Source organism: Sinohyriopsis cumingii, chromosome 13 (genome assembly GCF_028554795.1).
Source record: "Sinohyriopsis cumingii isolate HCF-2022 chromosome 13, ASM2855479v2, whole genome shotgun sequence".
Classification (NCBI taxonomy): Eukaryota; Metazoa; Mollusca; class Bivalvia; order Unionida; family Unionidae; genus Sinohyriopsis; species Sinohyriopsis cumingii.
The window spans coordinates 37,818,532-37,832,166 of NC_142973.1; the positions used below are offsets into that span (position 1 = coordinate 37,818,532).

The 13,635-nt window shown below is 35.0% G+C and overlaps 1 long non-coding RNA gene across 1 annotated transcript; it reads right to left on the minus strand.

Moving 5' to 3' along the window:
- Positions 1 to 561: 561 nt before the first annotated feature.
- On the minus strand, positions 562 to 7,574 carry LOC149785227 (uncharacterized). The gene is made up of 2 exons (XR_016413495.1): positions 7,150 to 7,574; positions 562 to 1,378 (listed from the first exon to the last, which is right to left on the minus strand). It is a non-coding gene; the product is annotated as an uncharacterized LOC149785227 (long non-coding RNA).
- Positions 7,575 to 13,635: the final 6,061 nt, after the last annotated feature.

Here is a 13,635-nt window from a genome sequence, read left to right on the forward strand (position 1 = left end):
ATTTCGGTTCATCTTACTTCGATGATTTATTTTAGAAGCGATATGTTTAATTTATATTTTCGTTTCTCTTTTAATATTTGGGACTTGTTTAAGGGTACGCTGTATTATATTCAAAATGTAGGGTCATATCGTCGTAAATCTCTCTCTCTCTCTCTCTCTCTCTCTACATACACACGCAATATGTACAGAGGTATTATAAATGTGTTTTGCGATTAATGTAAACGCGCTTTTGTGACATCAGTTTCAAATTTGTCAAATGTAGGGAATAGTGGTAATGCTTACTTCGGCCTAGTTTTGATTCAGTTTTGCAACAGGCATTTTAAATGCATATTGATATTATTTGTATAGACGTTGAACGCCTTATCGTATGGATGCTTTGCATGAAATTTGGTATAAATATACTGAACTGATAATGAAGAATTATACAACAGAATTCCTTGATAGAGGGTTCTTGCATCTCTCAAGAGACACAAAGGACGCATTACCATGAACGAAGCTGGCATGGCCTACGGCTGGTGTAAGCAAAACCCTCATATGAGTAGAAAGAAAAAAAAACAACGGTTCATTGGTGCATTAAGATATATTTTCTAGCACACACATTTCGCACACGACCAAAGCAGCAATCACAAGAAGCGAAAAAATGATTTTATAATTTTGTTTGAAACCTTTCGTCTGAATTCTAACAATGAAAAAATTCATATTAATCATTGCAGTGTTATCGAATATACAGAAGACCGGTGCTTGGTGAAGTCTGATATTTTCTTACACATACCGTTCATTCTTGTCATATTCAAGGCATGTGACAAGATGATCAGTCACCCATTTGCATACAGTGATACATCATTTCTTATTAAGTATAATCTTACCAAGGAATATCAACATTCTGTGCACTTTGTTCGTCTGTCTTAAAAGTGTACAAATTAAGATATGATGCATTATCGTAATGTCATTTATCCTGTCAATTACCCCCATCATAGTGAATAAAAAAATCTAAACCATCGTCGCAGAAAGCATTTAAATGAAAGTTTTCTTTGATTTTGTAACTAATATTGCACGTACTATGCCATAATGGCAGAAGACACTGAAGGCAAATACATGGCAGTTTAGACAAGAGGAATTCATACTATGACATAATGGCAAGAGACACTGACAGCAAATACATGGCAGTTTAGGCAAGAGGATTTCATACTATGCCATAATGGCAAGAGATAATAATAATTTAACACATCGCAGTTTAGACCGGAATTCGTACGCATCGGAACTGTTTCTTGAATAACCTGCATCCTTTGTTTGTCAAGCCCAGCTCACAGGGTCCTACGCAGTTTGTGAAAGATGGCGCGAATGGTAGACATGGTTCATGTAAGCCTTCACAGCCCGCCTGAAATTTAAAAAAAATAACATATATATATATATATATATATATATATATATATATATATATATATATATATATATATATATATATATATTATATGCATTAATTAAATGATAATAATAACGTGTGTGTGTGTGATCTGACATTTTCAACGTAGCTTTAACAATGGTTTAGTCATATAGCTACGATGTCTGCAGTGTGGCAGTTTATAGTGATGTCTATCTAGCACTGGAGCATCACGTCGCAGACATGTAGCATGATGTCCCACCCAGCCACGTTATCCTGACACCAGGCCGACCAGACCCAACACATTAACCTCTTAATGCTGAGCGCCTAGCGAGGTAGCTGTTAGTACCATTTTTATGTCTTTGGTGTGACACGGCCGGGGTCCTACCAGCGACCTCCTGCATCCGAGGCGGACTCTCTAACCACTAGGCCACCGGAGCGGTGTCTTGAATAATAATAATAATAATAATAATAATAATGAGTTTCAATAATATAATGTAAATGAAAGAAATACTGTGACGGTAATGTAATCGATTTTCGTACGTTCCCCACCCCCAAGTATTTCACTACGAAGTTTGAAGCAAGCAAGATTATTTTTAAAAAGGCAGCACACAAATAGAACAGAGTTTTTCTTACTTTGATGAGGTACGTGGATGAGAATGCATTCTAATTTTTCTCATTAAAAAAATCTAAGTTTTTCAGAACAAAGGAAATGTACTCGTATTTCAAATTTAATAAATTAATCATGATTCAACTGTTTTCAAGAGAAACCACTTGAAGGATTTATTCGAGTTTTCCAATAATATCATGCAAATAACAACATATATTACATTGTTCCTGCCAGCAAAAAGGTGGGTAGATTTGTTTAGGTGATATCTCTTTCACTGAACAAATCAAGACGTCAGGCAAAGAAGTGACCTTGGCGAGCACGAGTAATTAATGAAATAATTGATACTAATATTTCTGAGGACTTCATTATTACACGTGTGCATATAAAACAATGATAAGAGAGAACAAATTATGGCTGTTCTTCCCTTTCCTAACAGAAAAAAAGCCTAATCGCATGTCAGCAATACATTGAATGCGACCTATTTCAAATGACGAAGTGGCATGTACAAAGATTACAGTACCGCATGCACTCGTGAGATTTATTTGGGTGTATCTAATGATACTTCAACGCCTGCTCTATGGAGGATAAATAAGTAACGAGTCGGTCATTGAGGACCGTCTGTGGTGACCTTTTACTTTTTATTTATATCTAACTTGTCTGTTATTTGGGACCATCTGTGGTGCCTTTTTACGTTTTATATATCTCGAACTTGTCAGTTATTTCGGACCATCTGTGGTGCAGTTTTACGTTTTATATATCACTAACTTGTCAGTTATTTGGGACCATCTGTAGTTCTTTATTACATTTTATATACATGTAACACATCGGTTTTTTGGAACCATCTGTGGTGCATTTTGCTTTTTATATGCATGTAACGTGTCAGTTATTTGGAACCATCTGTGTTGCCTTTTTACTTTTTATATACATGTAACGCGTCTGTGTTTTGGGACCATCTATGGTGCCTTTTTACATTTTATATATCTCTAACTTGTCAGTTATTTGGGACCATCTGTGGTTCTTTATTACATTTTATATACATGTAACATATCGGACTTTTTTGGAACCATCTGTGGTGCCTTTTTGCTTTTTATATACATGTAACGTGTCGGTTATTATGAACCATCTGTGTTGCATTGTACATTTCATTGTTGTCTTATTGTTGCCATATGCCTGTCTTGTATGAGCAACTTGAGCAACGGAAAATCGTAGTGAGGTTTAAATCTAGGAAGTCGTTGCTAAATGTAACCGAAATTGACCGACTTACACATCAAAGTATGAACAAATCAATATTTGACTTTATTTTTCCAGCTTATATAATTGTAAATGGAGTCTTTTGTGAGTGTTTATTGACTCAATGTTTGACATATATTTTCATTTATGACAGTCCATATAAAAAGAACTATGAACAGCGTTGGTTAAATGGAAATAAAATAGACGTGCAGTTCAGTTAGACAGTATTAATATTTCTTTTGAGACTAAAAGAAAAAATGATAAAAATTCATTCTCTCGACAATGTCGTGCCAAGTCTACCTCAGTGGTTTCATTTTCTCTCAACGGTTTGGATTAAACACGTTTCCTTTGTATAAGTTCTCAAAGAAGCTATTTTTATTCTCAGATTTCCTGTTTTACTTGTAGAGGACGTAAACTGATGTTAATGAACGAAAATTTAAGTTGGGATCCGCCTAATATGCCAGTACAAAACTGACTTGGCTTCATCAGTCGTCATATTACATTCTTAAGTTTACTTTTACGACACATAGATTCACAAAGTATCAACTATAAACACGCATATTTTTCTCAGATTAACATATATCGCAATTTGGGATTTTTATAGGTTATGCAAGCTTAGTTTTAATGATTTCATTTACAAAAGTCGATACAAAGTAAATACAATATCAGTGGCTGGAGAACGGAAGATAAACTTTATTTACATTTCGTTATAACATAAATGTCCAGTGTCAAGGCCCATAACTGATGTTCCCAACAGATTCTTCTAAGAAACATAATTTGCAACATCGTGACTCGGTAATGAGATAATGTGTTATCAGCTATCATACATGCCACTATAATTTTCTCTTCAGTGGGAGGTGTGTATCTAATTAAACACACATACATTTTTAGGAAAGGTAATTGTTTTATCCAGAGATTGGGGAGGTGTGTATCTAATTAAATACACTGATATGTTTAGGAAATTACATTGCTTTTAACCAGACATTAACCGCTTATCTGATCGAAAGTCCAGTAATTTCTTACTGATCCGAGAAGAACCCGAAATATTCTGTTTTGTAAATAGTGTCCAGTCCCAGAAATAGAATTATATTTTTTTTTAAAATTGTTACTAATATTTTTACCGTTACTTTGTTAAAAATTTCGTTCGATAATAACGTATAAGAAATTTTGCTCGGGAAGATTTTAGACAATTCACGGCATCTGATTTTTCTGTCACTGAAGATAGATAATTTTTCGTAGTGTGGTTTCCGCATTACTTTGTGATTTTTTTAATACATAAAAAACATATGAAATAAAAAAGACCCACATTTTGCATCAAGGACATCTTTTCCTATTCATATGGGGAACATACAATTCATGATTTTTCACAAATGTACTGAGTCCTTTGGTTTTACTTTCAGCCCGAATTAAAAAAAAAAAAAACTGTAAAGATCACCATTTGTATTGACATGGTGATATAGTAAAAGTGAGTTCACCTGACAGTATTCATTATATATGGTATGTATATGCTTTTCTTCAACTAACACCATCTATATTGTCTTCTGAAGTCGTTTGAAGTGTGAAATTATTTCATTTTCTTTTTTCTTCTTCAGAAATTAAACATAATAATAATAATAATAATAATAATAAAGCATATTATTTATCTGGTCCATGGATGAAAGAGTTTAATGGTAGCAGGCCATGTATGCTAGTAAATAGCCCCCCCCACCCAATTTAGGCTTAGTTTATTTGACATCTCTGCGAAGAGTGTCTGCTGGTGTTGAGAACGGGAAAAAATAGCATTCATCTTCATTTTGATTTAAAGAAGAAAAAAACTACAATTGATTTTAATTTTTTGTATTAATGTTTGAAAATTTAAGGCAAATGAAACCCACATTTTAACCGGATCCATCAATAATTATAAGCTGAACCAAAACTTACAAGTGTATACGTTCCATTGGTTTCACTTTTGAACAGTTCTGTGGATAAGCTGGTTGGGCTTTTTAACAAATACAGTTTCTGCTTCACTGACATATATAAATCACAGACCATTCACATCATAAGCATAATTATTACTGAAACCAACAAGTTTAAGCTAAAAGCACATGCCAGAAATATATTGCAGAGATACAGAAGATTTGTATGTGTTTTTAGTTACTATTAGGAAATATTTCACGAGTGAAGTAGAAACATTGCGTTGAGACGAACGTATAAGTCTTGATGGACAATACCTCATAGTTCCACTAGACGAGTAAAATATTTCCTTATATCTACTTAAAAAGCGAAAATTTTCTTTTCGTTATATACTTGAAGTCGAAAACTATCATTTTGCATTATTTGTTTCTCTTCTGTCGGCGCCATTGCAATTGATGCAAGAAGTTCTAAATTTTAGAATAATTTAGGACACTATTTTTTCTCTTGCATCTATTAATATAAACATGGTCTTTTTGTTTAATTTATTACTGTGTTTATACGAACAATGAAGCGAATATGTTTCGTTTAACACATTTCATGCGAGGACTGATACTTCAAACACTGTTGGGGTGGATATAGTATCATAGAACAGTCAATGCCGATATCGTTCAGAGCGTATTGTCTTTAAAGTAAGGATTTTAAATGATTGTTATTTCCTTGTTTTGGTTTGCATTTTATTTTGCTATTTCTGCATTCAAACCTAATTTATATACCTCAAAAAGTTGGCAGTCTTCTTCGGTAACATATGCTTTGCTTAAATGTTCATAGTCACCTGAGTTCATTTTGCAATCATCACTCATCCATACCTGATTTCTTCAATGTTTGAAAATACGCGTACGAATGTGATGAGAAAGAAAAGTGTTAGTTAACGAAATTTTAGCTTTATATTTAATTCATCTTTCAACCTGCATTTTTATAATTAAGTGTTTTAGGTATATTACAAACGGTGACACAAGAGACTAATATCCGTGTGCTATATACTCTCCCTTATGATAATGGATATTGCTTAGAAACAGTTGATGTTAGGTTCAATGACAAATTGCATGATTAGTTGATTCGTTTGTGGTAAATGACTTAAATAAGCTTTATCAAATCTACTTGCTGTGATATAGATTTTTCTTTAGGCTTTTTCACACTAATTATTTATGATATGTGGAAAGTGGGATTAAAGAAAAGGAAAATTAATTAGATACGGATAATGAAAATCTAACCTATAAGGCAGATATTATATATTAATTAGATACGGGTAATAAAAATATAATCTAAGGGCAGATAAATTGGAAAAGAAAGTAGTTTTAGAGGTGATATGGCTACAGTAGCAATAACACTTTCAATACTCCTGTGGCGACACGAGTTTATCTCACACTGACATGTATGTATGTATGTGCGTGTTTACTCCCAACAAGTCAACGTTGTATTCATTAAGTGTTACTTTTCTTCTCTATAATTAAACTTTCGTTAGGACAATTATGAATATTGGTGCAGCATTAGTAAGTTCTTACTAAGCCGCAAATGTAATCAATGTAAATGAGGTAATATGCCAAGAAAACATTATTGATGTAAGTTTTCATTTATATTCGGTAGCATGTAAACAACGCAGCATAAAAATCTGAATATTAATAGATAAAACATGCGAAAATTGATTTGTGGATGAAAACAATGATCCATTGTTTTTTGCTCATTTTGTGACTTTGTATCAACAGGTGTAAGAATGCTTTCGATGGGAAATGGAACATATTAGTGTATTCAGTTGCAAAGAAAATATACATTTTTACCCAATTTTTGCGAATGTAATGTAATTTAGTTTCTAACAGGGTGTATTTATAATATTTAAAGGCGATAATCAAATTACTATGGCAGACAAAGTTTGGAATTTAATTCACTTAAAGCTAATTTTGCAAAGTGGTTATTTTAATCTTTATTTCTCAGTGACTGAGAAAAATTCGTATTTACAAAAAGTTTCAGAACTACTCACCTTATGCAAAGTCGAGATGGTGTAGCTCCTTAATTTCTTGGATCTCTCAAAGTCAGTTTTCTTCTCATACTTCTCATTCATCTCCTGCGAACAATACATTAGATTGATTACTAAACCGAGAATCATCGCCGCAACTAGTAAGAAAGTGTGTCCTCTTAGGAAAACCATGATGGAATGTTGCTTTTAGAAAAAATTACTTCAACAGGCGTGGACGGTGCAAGCTACTCTCGTAACATTGCTTCACATCTAACTTGACTGTATCTCAAAACTTCATCTGAAGTCACGTCGAAGGAACTGTCAAATATAAGCATGCACTTGAATATATATGAAATTTCTGTAATGTGTCTGGTAATAAATTGCAACAAGTGTCAAGTGATACATTTTCTGCCTATCAGATCTATTGTGTATAGGAAGATTCCTGTAAAAGAATGTGAATTATAGCCCTTCCTACCACCCACGAGTCTGCTCCCAACTGGATTTGAGCAATAGACAAGCCATAATTGATAGTGTCAACATTAACGAGCGAGTTTATACATCACCGACCAATGAAAGCAGTCAATGCAAAATGGCATGCTGTCTCATGGGCGTTATATTGGTAAATGGAAAATATCATCTGAATCAGGGATCACGGAGAGAAAAGCGAAATGTCAGACTATTATGGTGTGTATTTTTAATATTTGTACAAACGCAACGTTTAATAGTGAAATTATAAACTAACGAAAAGTAATAATATTCCACGTAATAAAAGATTCTGCGTTGAATTCTTAGGTGAAAGAATGTAAGAAATAAAAGGCCTTTCATTACTTGCAATCATCTCTAATGTTTCGATATTAACGTGTGACATTTGAACATTTACGTTCAATTAAACCAAAATAATGCGTCCTGCAAGTACAAATAAAGATTCCTCTTCGTTCGAATTTGGGTGATGATTGAGTACAGATTGTTGTTTTTTTTTTTTTTTTTTGTTCTTTTGAGGCCATTTTTTACAGGACATTAGTAAATAGTTTAAGTTTTGCTGATCATTTCGCAGGTGAAAAAGTTTACTAGATTACTTTTGAAAGATTCTGATCGGGTTCAAAAAGCCCGAATCCAAATACGATATGATCAGGCTCATTGAAAAAGATACTTTGTGTACATTTGTTTAATTCATTTACATCTATTTTTCAATTTCCTCAAACAAAGGATATGTCATATTTCATAACTTTCAAGATAATTGAAACTTCTGTTGCTTAACTTATGCATACGGTGTTTGAATTTTCAGACTCATGGCATTTCTTTTGTGTCTCCCAAAGCCTTATAAAGATATAAATGGTTTCCTTTCGACCATCTTGTGCTTGATCTACAAGATGGATGACAAGAATGCAAGTAATAGAGAGATAATCTTTTCCGCATTTTATTACATACCCATTTAGTCGTACATGCTTGATCAAGCGTTCAATGCAGATGTTCAGTCGATTACTTCCATACTCATTCATCACCCATTCCATTCAGGCAGTGGACACGGAGGAAGCAGGACCGGCTTACCAGGAGCGGTGTCAGGATAGGTGGGAAAAGAAGAAAAAACGTGCGTTCAGGAACACAGAACAAAGAATGTGTCCATAGCACATAATATGAACATAGAAGAACAAGAATATTCTGCTTGCTGTACGACCTTTCGTCAAATGCTGCTGATAGGAATTCACCGAAACAGGCACAGAGAGACGAGAGGAAGCAGTCAACACGTGGCAGCTCACAAAAATGTAGGACAGCCAGTGATACGACGCACCACCAGAACCATGTCTGTAAACCGGTGGAGAACAACATTAGCTGTACTGAAGAAAGACGTGGCACCATATAAGTTTAAAGAACGGAGTAACACTTGTTGGTCTGCTAAAAAAAGGGAGGCGTAATTCCAGTGACGCCATAGAAGAAACAAGCTATGGAAGCCCTCTTATACCGGAGCAGCTAACTAACATTTCGGAAGATGCCTGTTCCATACTAGCAAGAACCCAGGAAAAAGAAAGATTGATATCATTGCCTGAATGTATTTGGTTCTCACTTTGGCTCGAAGACCACTTTTATAATATCTTTATCTTAGTAACCTAATATTATCCGTTTGGTTACCGCCATCAAAATTTTTATTCTCTAAAAATCCTCTAATGCGTGATACAAACCTAATAATAGTCACGTTGACTTTGCTCCTTGGTATTTAATAGTTTATCATATATACACTTTGTACACCAAATTCCAACTTTATTTATGAATGAATTATTTTTGAAAATCTTTGACTTAATATATTTGATTAATTGCATAGGTGACTTACACACTATTGGTATTATTTATGTCCATTAAATAACTGGACTAGATCTGGTTAAGTACGGGCTGGCGTTTGAGGGCTCTGTATCGTTGGTGCCATTTTTCCGGGTACCTCTCCTCCCTTGCCTCTACCGGACTTCTGTACCACGACGGAGATGTGATACCATTACCACCCGTCTAAACATGGGCGTCCCGGTGTGATATCCTAGTAGCGACCAATCGCTACTGGCGTCACATACTGCTTAGGTTTACACCCAGCTCAGCTGATGGCAGAGTGAATTAATTATTTTTAAACATGAGTGCCTATGTTGGGTCTGTTCACACTCGTGTACAGTCTTACATTCAGGTCGCTAGGGTCTATGAAGCCAGTCATATTGATCCAGATGTGATGGCTTAATTAAATTGTGCTTTTTTCGCACAGTAATGACTAGGGGATGCGGCTCAAATTCCTTCCTTCAGGAATAATTGAATAGTCCGTATCGGACATAAACCAGATGCCCATGCCCTATTGGCGAAAGCGTCTATAATGCAAATAGTCAGACTTCCATACCGAACATCCAGATTGAAACTGCGTAGGTGTCTTCTTTTACGTCCGCGCGTCTATATTTTTTGGACACAGTGAATCGAACTTTCATAAATCCCAATTCGTTTTGAATTTAATTTATATAGTATACCCACAATTATTTGGAAGCGTTAAAGAGGATTATGTAATAAATACGAAACCACATTCATGTTTTGTTTCGAGTCCGGTTGGAGACTGAAGAACTCGTTTGATACGGGCTATGAATAACTACTGGCCTGACGGCCTCAACATATCCCTCCTTATCAAACTAGTTCTTTCCGCAGACCCGGAATAAAACACGTATTCTTTTGTATTTATTATAAACCCATATAATCTTGCATGATTAATCTGGTATTCCATACAGCAGTTCAATCCCTATCTCCGTATCACATAAACATACTGGGTCTACTTAGGTATAGTCTTTGACGTATCCGTATCGATACTGACATATCCGTGTCGATATTCTTGGACTCGGCGAAAGTAACTCTCATAAATCACAATTGTTTTTAATTTTCACGCATACAGTAAACATACACACATCTCTAAAGCATAAATGAGGAGGTATGTAATTAAAACAAAACCGTTTTGTTGCCCCGGGGGATAAAACTGTTTTGATATTGCTATGAATACATCTTGGCCTAGCGGCTTCAACCTATCCCTATGCTATATCGGTCTTATTCTTTCCACCGACTCAGAAAAAAAAACATATATGTAGTTTTGTGTATAGATGAAATCAGTCAACAATATATTAAATTCAAAAGATAAAAGTAATATAATTCCAACTTACATAATAACTTATATTCAATGCATTTTTCAAAAGAAATTGAAAACCTAAGGCCACCATTAGATTTTTTTGTGGATAATCTCTCTCAAAATTAATTGACATAACACAAAAGATCTTGTTCTCGACATGCGGTTTTCTTTTTTCATCAGCTTCTGTGAGGAAGGAATTTGGCTTGACAAAACGTATGAGCAAGGGGATAGAAACTGATCGTGAAAATCAGTAAACGACCGGTCTCATCAGAACAACAATTTGGAAACGTAATCCTGAGCTTTAATGTATATTTGTTCTGGGAAGATTAGTTTTGATTCATTTTAATTGAATTCGGCGACAGGAAAATTCTTATTTTTCATGTACACTAAAGAGGTTTTGGGACTTATGAAGGTTATCCGAGAAAGTGAATCTTTTCATGCAGGTTTTGCAAGACGTCAAAAAGTCAAGATTTACCTGACTTCTAGTGTGGCTGAATAAATGCTGACTGTTTGTGCGGTCATTCTTCTATTTATTTGCAATATACTTAAAACGCATCACAACATTTAAGAGCTAAGTTACGTGAAAGATGGATAAATCAAAATATTTCATTCTACTCGAGGGAACATCATACTGTGACATGAATGGAAGATTTATGTATGTTCATGGGATTGGATCATGTCATTCAATAAAGAGATGTAGGTTTTTGAAGAAAGACAAGGGAGGGGGAATAGCGGTCAAAGTGTGATCGTGCTTTTAGTACCCATCAAAATAAATTTGGAGTGTGTCAATCTGTTTCCAAAGACCAGTGGCGAAGCAAGCGTTCGATGTGCACAGGGACAAGGTTCTTTAGTGACGCCATTTTCGAGGCGCGCAGAGGCAATATTCTTTAGTGTCTCCCAAACTGTTGTGTTATTGCGTTAAAATATAAGATGATACGCCGTGTTCTACCTATCAATGACTTTAGTATATACAAACAAACTGCTGTGAGGTCTTAAAACAGAGTGGTATCAAAGAGGCAGACGCCTGTAGATAGTACCAGTGGAACTTATGACTCATGCACAGAGGGTTCTGAGGTCTCACTGGATAGTTTCGTATTTTGACACCCCCCTAATTTTTAAGGTAAAAGGCGTGAACCTAATTATCACAAGCCTAGCATTTATAAATTCACACATAAGCTAAATCTATAATGTGGTTCAGATTTACTTTGAGTTAGGCTTGGAAATAGGTTGGCTTTTTGGTGACTGCCTGTCACAGTTAGATTTGCATTGGAGATCAAATGCGTAACTTGGGCTGCAAATGAGCTGTCGACTTGGCTTACGTATTTTTGTGTGTCTGCTACAGAGGTAAATATCTAAAAATCTAGATGGTTGAGGGGTGATGAAAAGTATGCTAATTTGTTATAGTACTAGTGAACTTTATTCATGCATAAGGCACATACTGATTCTTTTAGCTGCCTTGTCACAGAAAAATATTCAAAATAGCTATTTCTTGTCAAAAATGAATGTAAAATTTAGGGGTTGGTGGCAGTGTTGGTTCAGTATAAAAACCACCAGTTGCATCAGGAATTAACCTGATTACTGCAGTCAAAATCTCACATGTATGCTTTCTACAAAAATCATTAGTTTGTTTTTATTTGTATCTTCAGTGTAAAATTATTCTCATTTTTCTGTAATTGGTCATCGTCGGATGAAAATTCACCAGATAAACTGTCCAGTGAGACCTGAAGTGAAATCAAGTTGGTTACTTATTCCTTATTCCCGATTCAATAAGGCATAAGTAACCAGTTACTTATTACCGACTCAACCATTTTCACATACATTTGGATACTTATTTCTTATTCACATCCAGTGAACTATTCGTTCCTTATTCCCAATTCAGTATGTAATTGGTTACCATTTAGTTATTACCGATGAAATCTCTTCAGGGCATGCATTGGTTATTTTTACCTAGCTGGAGAAATAGGAGTGTTTGTTTGGTGCCAGCTGTATAAAGCTAGGCGAAAGATCACGGACTATTGTAGGAAGAGATTATGACGTTGATAGGTATACACGTTTAGTAATTTGAGATAGGATTAATTGTTGTGTTAGGTGTTTGGGTTGTGTCTTGTGTTGTATCGCGTGAAATAATACTATTCGGATTCGCAAAACTCACTAATGATTCAAGGAAACGTGAAAACACAAGAAAACCATACAAGTGTGATATCGGAGATTTCTCTTGTTTGGTCAAAATGTGCTTAGAGAAGAATTATGTGAAGTATTTTCGAGTTTAGGAAGCCTTCACTTGACATCGACTGTTGTCCTGAAGTCCTTGGAATTGGGAAAACAAGCATATGAGTAGGGGTTTGAAAATACGCTCAGTTTAAATCAGTTCTATCAACACTTTAGTACGAATTCAACCCGTACCTTGACATTGTTTATTTCAGCGTCTCATGGATAATTTCTTTTCAGGGATCTGTTCCACCAAAAGTTATTTAAAAAAAAATCGTCAAGCCTATTTCTAGAAATTGGGGTTACTTAAAGGGTTGGGTTCAGTGCGGCACACGCGGCAAGAAGATTATATCTTACTTATACAGGTGGGCCATTATGTCGCCTCTTTAAAGAGTTTTCACATTGACTTTTTTGACAATTTATCTCTACGGGACTTTAGTCCTGGCGAATGTCATTGAGAGGAATCAGCGAGAAAAGGGCAACCTACGGGCACCAGGTATGAAAAACACGCACATTTTGGATCGATTAAAATATATTATAATTACTGAACCCCTGCTTAGAAGATATTGATTTAAACGCCTCTTTGGATGTGTTCCAACTGTAGAAAAATTTTAATGAAAATTCATCGGCCCGATTTCTAGGAATCCGGAGATCAATATATGACAGTT